Below are 9,389 nucleotides of genomic sequence, written 5' to 3'. Positions count from 1 at the left end.
CCACGCTCAAAATGGTGTATTTTATGTGCCACCCGCACAAGAGCCAGTCCAGGGGCACTGGTAACGATCTCGCTCTAAAATCCTTACACATGCCACGAGCATAAGTGCCAGAAAGGCGACGCTGGGCATAGGTGCTATCCCGATTTCGCTTTCGCTTGCCCCAATAAGTCTTTGCAAGCTGAGTTTCGTGTCTAATGAAGGAGACGACGTTGGCACAGGTGCCAGTCGTCAAATTTAGTTCGATTTCACTTGCCTCAACAAGTCTTCGCAAGCGGAGTTTAGTATAGACACACGGAAGTGTGCAGGAATTCCACTTTTTAAAAACTGTTGTCTCGACAACTTTGTGAACAGAATAACTGATAGAACTAGAAGACCAGACACACACATACACTGATCAGTCGAAATGAAAACTAAAAATCAGACCATGAAACAGGTAGTAGTACTTTACATGGCACCGTATGCATGGCTGTGCAGTTAAGGAGTTTGCTTATTAACTGCATGATGCCAGGTTCAGTCCAGCTGGGCAGCACCTTGGACGTTTTCTATTATAGGCCTGAACCAACCAATGCCTACTGAGGGAATTCAGTAAATGGAAACTGTGGGGAAACCTGCTATGTGTATCTGTATATAACTATCTTCATGCATGTGTACATGAATGTTGATATGCTATGCTTATCAGCACTTAAACAAAATGGTGGAGATGTTGACATTTTAACTACTCAATCGGCACTTTTAAAAACATGTAACTCAAAGGCATCCCTTTACACACACACACACACACACATATATATATATATATAGAGAGAGAGAGATATACACACATATCCTATGTATATGTGTGTGTATATATGGATCTATGTATATTGCTTCATTTACATTGTTTGGGCAATAGTGATTTAAATGAAAACAAGGTAGTTTACTGCCTTAAGAAGTCTCAACCCTATGCTCGTATGAGAAAATCAGATGTTAAAATGATGATAATAAAATTCATATACAATAGATCTTTATCTACACACATATATACATGTAACTACACTATACATGTGTTTGTATTGTATATATGTTGTTGGCACTCCGTCGCTTGCGACATCGAGGGTTCCAGTTGATCCAATCAACGGAACAGCCTGCTCGTGAAATTAACATGCAAGTGGCTGAGCACTCCACAGACACGTGTAGTGCCTTAACGTAGTTCTCGGGGATATTCAGCGTGACACAGTGTGTGACAAGGCTGACCCCTTTGAATTACAGGCACAACAGAAAGAGGAAGTAAGAGTGAGAGAAAGTTGTGGTGAAAGAGTACAGCAGGGTGCGCCACCATCCCCTGCCGGAGCCTCGTGGAGCTTTTAGGTGTTTTCGCTCAATAAACACTCACAACGCCCGGTCTGAGAATCGAAACCGCGATCCTATGACCGCGAGTCCGCTGCCCTAACCACTGGCCCATTGCGCCTCCACATTATATATATATATATATATATATATATACATATTAGGAAGGGCATCCAGCTGTAGAAACTCTGCCAAATTTAGATTGGAGCCTGGTGTTGCCATCCGGTTTCACCAGTCCTCAGTCAAATCGTCCAACCTATGCTAGCATGGAAAGCGGACGTTAAACGATGATGATGATGATGATATATATATGGCTTATGGTTTGCTTGCGAACCAGCAATTTCCAGGTTCAGTTCCACCATTCAGTACCAAGCGCAAGTATTTTCTACTACAGATACAGGCCAACCAAAAACCTCACGAATGTATTTGGTAGAGGGAAACTGAAGTAAAACCTTTGTGTATTTGCATGTGTATGTGTGCATGTCTCTTTACATCTTGCTTGTGTCTATGTAAGTTGCAACATGTGGGCTTTGCCAATGTCTTTGGTTCTTTTACTTGTTTCAGTCATTTGACTGCGGCCATGCTGGAGCACCGCATTTAGTTGAGCAAATCGACCCCAGGATTTCTTCTTTGTAAGCCTAGTACTTATTCTATCGGTCTCTTTTGCCGAACCGCTAAGTTACAGGGATGTAAACACACCAGCATCGGTTGTCAAGCGATATTGCGGGGACAAACATATACACACGCATACATATATATATATACATATATACGACAGGCTTCTTTCAGTTTCTGTCTACCAAGTTCACTCACAAGGCTTTGGTCGGCCCGAGGCTATAGTAGAAGACACTTGCCCAAGGTGCCACGCAGTGGGAATGAACCCGGAACCATGTGGTTGGTAAGCAAGCTACTTACCATACAGCCACTCCTGCGCCTATATATATATATATATATATATATATTGAACATCCATTGGATGAGGTGGAACACATCATTAGTAATGTGAAATTGGGGTCATCAGATATTCTGAGTCTTGCACAACATCAGATACCCTCGTCCAGAGAACCTACTGGAGATTGATCAGATCCCAATTTATGTCCGAGCAGCAACAGTCCATGTATCAGCTCCCTTAATCCAAAGACACCAGGTGAATTTCTCTATAGATTCACTCACAGACCAAATGGCCCATCTTTGTGACCCCCTCCCCCTGTAGAACCCATTCGGATGAGGACTTTGCAGAGTGAGTGTCCTGCAAAGCCTCTACAGTCCACTTCTGGAAATTCATAGTGTTCCTTTGTTTTGGCACTACTCATGTTTCCTATCATTGGCTTTTTTCAATCTACCCTTCCCAGGCTACTATATGTTCCAGTTTGATCAGTTTTCTTGATGCTTCAGAGGTGATCATATCTGGCTGAAGCAAGACTGGTACTATGCACTGCAGAAACTTCAACAGCCTACCCAGAACAACAAGCAGGTGCCAGCCAGTCAGAGACTGTATAAAGGTGGTTCCATATTTGCTTTTGATTGTGGATGGGGTTCCTCTTCAGTTTTGATAAATCTAAGTGGCAACCATGGGTTTACTTGAACTGAAGACAGGAACTAAGCTCTCAGCAACCAGCTTGAGCACTTATCCACTCATAATGCCAAGAAATAGCAGCCTTCTCCAAGAGCTTTTGAACAGCTGCTGAGATGTCCTTAAGGGTTCTCATGTAGATTCTAGCAGTCTGGACAGTGTCTCTTGACCCATAGGTGTGAAAGTTAGCTGGGTTTGAGAGGACAATGTAAACAGCTTGAACAAGAAGCTTAACATGATGGATGTCCACCTACATGGCATTTCCCCATGTGGTAGTCTCACACTGCCCCTCACCTCATTCATGCTCATACCACACGAGCTCCACACTCCTCTTCACTCACCCTTACTCTCTACATCTGCTCAAATCACTTCCTGAATAAACTGGTCCCTCCTCTACCGACCTGGGTCTCAAGGAAGCATCTCATGATGCCTCCCCCTCCACATCCAGCATCACTCTGCCACTTGCACTGTTTCCTCCTTTATTCTCACCTTGAGGCTAACTAATGACATTTCCTGCTCCTTGGAGTTTTGGAACAGGAGGGAGCAGGAAAGAATTTCTCTAGTTCATATTAACAAACACTCTTCAGTGAAGTTACTGGGGCAGGTTTGGCTTTGTGGTTAAGAAGCTTGCTTCCCAACCATGAGATTCCCAGGTTCAGTTCCATTGCAGAGCACTGTAGGTAAGTGACTTCTACTATAGCCCAGGCTGCTGACCAAAGCATTTTCAATAGATATGGTAGAGGGGAAACTGAAAGAAGCCCATAATATATATGTTTTGTTTTTGTTTGTTGGCACTCAATCGCTTACAACGACAAGGGTTCCAGTTGATCCAACCAACAGAACAGCCTGCTCGTAAAATTAACGTGTAAATGGTTGAGCATTCCACAGACATATGTACCCTTAACGTAGTTCTCGGGGATATTCAGCGTGACACAGTGTGACAAGGCTGGCCCTTTGAATTACAGGCACAACAGAAACAGGAAGTAAGAGTGAGAGAAAGTTGTGGTGAAAGAGTACAGCAGGGTTTGCCACCATCCCCTGCCGGAGCCTCATGGAGCTTTAGGTGTTTTCGCTCAATAAACACTCACAACGCCCGGTCTGGGAATCAAAACCGTGATCCTATGACCGCGAGTCCGCTGCCCTAACCACTGGGCCATTGCACCTCCACATATATATATATATATATACTAGCCTAAAAGCCACATTCTGTGCAGACTTCTAAGCTAGCTCCTGCGGAGGGCTCACTGGGCCTGCAACTAAATAGTATGACTATAATAACTATATGTCCTAGTGGTATTTGATCAGAGGTTAAGAATGGATGAGAAGTAATTCTGTAATGCAATCAATCTATTGTTCCAGTCCCAATTTGAATTCCAACTTTTCACCAATTTATCCCAAAGTTCTTATCTTGACATAAAATAAATGAAGTGAATGTCATTTATCCCCACCTTGATCTCGGTCTGATATCATCGGACAAATGCTGCCAAGATGGTGTGAATCAGCTGAGCTTTACCTGCTGGAAATAGCAACCCAAATGCTTTTAAATCAGATCCCAATGCTGAATGTTCAAGAACCAATGAAGGGCAGATTTTCAATCCCGGGATCATCCTGATTCCAAAAAGGTATAATGTGTCTATGTAGAGCAAATGTAGGCTAAGATACAGAGGTCCCAGACAGACAGACAAAATTTCACTTTTATTAATATTTATATATATTTATAATTTCAGTTTCTAATACACACACACATATATATACATGCATGTGTATACTCTTGTCTCAACTACAATTGATGGCTGCAAACAAGCATCACCATCATAAAAGCAGTGTTGCTACTTTTCGGTCTTCTGTGAAGCATATGACTAACCATGGGCAAATGTGACTTTCCATGGAAACAGGTGAGGTCTAGTAACAAGGACAACCAGTGATAGAAATCTTCCACAACACAACTCCATCTGACCATGCAAACATGGAAAAGTAGACATTAAAACGATAATGACAAGATTATCTGTGTGTGTGTGTGTGTATGTGTGTGTATCTTTTTATTCGTTTACTTGTTTCATTCATATGAATGCAGCCATGCTGGAGTACTGCCTTAAAGGGTTTTAGTTAAAGAAATTGACACCAGGACTTATTCTTTAGAAGCCTAGTACTTATTCTATCGGTCTCTTTCACTGAACTGCTAAGTTATGGGGGCATAAACACACCAGCATCGGTTGTCATGCGATGGCAGAGGAGACAAAGACAGACACACACACAAGGGCTTCTTTCAGTTTCCGTCTACCAAATCCACTCACAAGGCTTTGGTCAGCCTGAGACTATAATAAAAGACACTTGCCCAAGGTGCCGTGTGTGGGACTGAACCTGGAACCATGTGGTTGGGAAGCAAGCTTCTTACCACGCAGCCACTTTTCCTTGCATGCAAGAGTCAAATGGAATCTGTTGGGAGCAGATTTTCTACTACCAGATGTCCTTCCAGTTTCGTATTCTTACCTGTTCCCAAGCATGATTGAAGACAAAAGACACCACTCGTTTGATAATGAAGATAATTTGCCATGCATTGGGACTAACCCTTGTATACACATACTAGTCCATTCAATAGCCATTCCCCCCCCCACTCCCATGCTAGAAAGTATTTAGATGGAGATCTATTTGAGACAGGATCTTACAGCTAGATACTCTTCCTGTCACCGACTCATGTTTTTCATAAAAGGAATACCTTTAACCCACAGGTCTTTAAATCCAACAAAGTGACCGATCATATTGTCTACAAGAAAACGTCAACATTGGCACTACTTTACTACCCACACACTGACACAACCCCCTCCCAATACATACACACACACATCTTGCTCTCTGCAACCACACAAATTCAGGTTCCATCCCACTGCTTGACACCTTGGGCAAGTGTCTTCTAATATAGGTGTCTTGCTATAAGAGGAGATATTTGGCTACTCCAGTTAGAAAAGAAAGGAGGGGGAAAATGGAGACAGAGAGAAAGACAGGCAGGCAAAGTGACAGAGAGAGATAAGTGGTACAGAGGACCTGACAGGGAGAGCAGGTGGGGGGGGGGAATAGAAAGCCGTATGTTTCACACGAGTGTACAGGGAGATGGGACAGAGGTAACTGTAGCATGTGACAGGAGTGGCTCAAGAGGGCTACGGCTGATATAGCAAGTCCATGAGGATGATTGTGTACTGATAGGCAGATAAGTAGAGATGGGAAGTACATCAGGGAATAATCAAGGGTGTTGTGAAGATGGGTGGTTTGGAGTGGGAAGGGTGGTAAGGAGGACAAGCCATTTTCAGTTCATGTCTACCAAATCCACTCACAAGCTTATGGTTGACCCAGGGCTGTAGAAGACACTGGAGCTGGATGGAACACAAGACTACATGTCGATACACTGCATGTATAAGTTAGCTGGTGGTACTGCATACAAGTGGTTGTAAAGTATATATAGACAGTTGTACAACATATATATATATATATATATATATATACACACGCACACACATAAGGACATGTACTTTTAATATATATATATATATATAATGCATGTGCATTGTATATTAATAGCACGTGTGTAGCTTCTACTGTCTATATATTGGATTACATGAGTAGCTCGAACATGCACGAATGTGTACAACTTTATTGCGTATACATATCATGTGTAACTCCAACCTGAACACACTGAATATGTCTAATTTCGTGTACGCATGAAACATGTAATGTACGCTGTACATGTATGTAGATTCATTGTGTGTATATATACATGGGTAATAGCTCTGCTATGTACAGACGTGGGACGTATATCCACATGTGTGATGAGTGCTCATAACACCGTTTGTGTGGCTTAGTTTATACATTATATATTAATACTGGTGAAACATGCTTCACACACATGCATTATATATAACTATATACACAATATATATTACATGATGAACACGTGGATTTTACAGTTTAGATCGCCAAATAGATATCTATCCGTTATACACACACGCGCGTGTGTTTGTGCGTATAGTTAAGTTAAATTGCTGGAGACGTGTATTCAAGCACAGACAGATAGGCATAGATAAAGAGATAGGAGAAAGAGCTAGACACACATGCTACCATTATCTTACACACACACACATATATATATACATACATTATATATTTTTTATAGATGGTAGTTCGGATGTACTGCAGAAGATTAAAAAAAAACTATCAGCATATATGATTAGTAGTACACTTACGCTACTGACACACACAAACACACACACATATATATATACACACACCAAGTGAGCGTGTTTATTACATATCCACACAATAGCTTTTACAGAGGTGACAATGGTTTGTAGCGGTTACTATTAGTACAAATAAATATACAAGGTTAATAGATTTATATAGCATATGTGTGTGTGCGCGCGCGTTAGATGTTAGAGTGCTGCATGTACATAAGTGTGTGTGTATGTATGTATGTATATATATATATATATATATATATAAATATAGACAAATAAATAACAGTTAAACACTAGATGAAAGGATCACCATTAAGTTTTCGCGAGGAAAAGATCGACTGTGACTTCGAAATTCCGGCTTAATAGCCGTCGTGAAAGGACGCAAGAGAGAGAGGGGGGGACAGAGTAGTGGAGAGGAAGAAGAAAGAAAGTGGGGAAGGAGGGGTCGCAGCAGCAGTTAGAAGGGGGACAAACGAGTGCTTTAATAATAAAAGCCTACCAGCTGCCCCCTTTATGCCTCGTCCATTGAGGGCTGTGTGTCCCTTTCACTCAGGGAAATAATATATTTTACAGTCGGCTTTGTTAGAAGACGGGGTTAGTGTGTATGTGTGTGTGTTCGGTTTATTGTTGATCTAATTAAACATTATTGGCTATTGGGGCTTTATTGAACTGATTAAATAGTATTTGGTTGGTTATTGGGACTGGAGCAGTAATGAAAGCCACAACATCTGCAGTGGTATATTAAATAGATCTTATATGTCTGTCGCGTGTGCGCTACAGCTTTCTCTTGTCCCGAACAAAGGGGTATATATATATATATAGTAATATGGTGTGTGTATGTATACATTTTACGCATGTGTGTGTATATAGTTTACACAATGTCTACATAGTGTGTATATGTATTTCATGTAGAGTATACATACTGCTTATAGATAACACCATCATTTAACGTCCATTTTCCATGCTGGCATGGGTTGGATTGTATATATATTATATATATAGTATGTGTGTGTGTATATATATATATACTGTTTTGATAAGGCACATACACACAGACGGAAAGGGAGGAGGTACAGGCCAAGCCACAGCAACTAAGCCTCTTTCTTAAGTCCACTCAGAAAGGTTTCGACAGCCAGATTCCTGTTTACTTTAATATACGGGGAGAGGCATAAACACCACAACTCAACGAATCTATGGAGGCAGTGATAACACAATAGGAGGCATCTTTTCGTTGCTTTTGTAATAATATATTATGTGAGAGAGAGAGAGATGGTGAGCCATTGTGTCTAGAGTGAAGAGGAAGGAGAATCACTATTATCGTTCATTTATTAAATGGGAATTAATTTGGAAAAGAGATAAATCATACAACAGGTTCTGTAAGACCAAAGTCTGTTTAAATGGAGTCAGTACCTGCAACTTTGGAATAACAGAACCATTTTGCTTTGTTCGACATTTCTTCTGTGTGTTTTGGATGTGTGTTTGTATGTGTGTGAATTTGGATACATGTATGCTTGGATATATATATATATACATTTATCTATTTGTATGTATGTGTGTATGTATATGTGTGTGTGTATATATATATATATATATATAGATAGATAGATAGATAGATACACACACAAATATGAAAATGATATATATATATATATATATACAAAGCATGTGTTTGTATTATAGATGTGTGTGTATTTGTGATGGTACATCTGTAAATAGTGTACACACACACATATGTGGGTATTTAAATGTATATATATAATTTTACAAGAGGTAGAAAGTTAGAAAAGCTACCCTTATTAAGGAAATGCATGAATGCCACACAACCTCATACCAGCTTCACTTTTAATAAAATATCACATACTTGGGGCATAATCATTCCAAAAATAAGTCTTTTAATAACAATAAATCGGTTCCTTAATTTATACAATGAGCTAACTCCACGAAGACTCGGCCATTTCTTTGGGACAAAGGCTTGCTAATTGTTTATATATATGTGTGTGTGCTAATTGTTAAGATATATGTGTGTATACACACGTGTGTATGTATGTGTGTATATATATATATATATATATATATATACACACCCTGCAGAGTTTATATACAATGTGTATATAGATGTAAGGATAGCAGGTGTATTAAGGCTATATAAATAAACATGTCTAAGTATATATGCATAGAGTATGCATATAGACATCAACTACATTAATTATATACATCACTTAATATATATATATATATATATATATATATATATATATATATAT

At 40.0% G+C, this 9,389-nt stretch overlaps 1 long non-coding RNA gene across 1 annotated transcript in view; it reads right to left on the bottom strand.

Moving 5' to 3' along the window:
- LOC128249512 (uncharacterized) overlaps nucleotides 1-9,389 on the bottom strand; it is a 28,453-nt gene that overhangs the window by 17,827 nt on the left and 1,237 nt on the right. The gene's annotated exons all lie outside the window — the stretch shown is intronic.

This window comes from Octopus bimaculoides, chromosome 15, assembly GCF_001194135.2.
Source record: "Octopus bimaculoides isolate UCB-OBI-ISO-001 chromosome 15, ASM119413v2, whole genome shotgun sequence".
Lineage (NCBI taxonomy): Eukaryota > Metazoa > Mollusca > Cephalopoda > Octopoda > Octopodidae > Octopus > Octopus bimaculoides.
The sequence above is the reverse complement of the archived record's forward strand: the minus strand, read 5'-3'. Positions and strand labels throughout refer to the sequence as shown.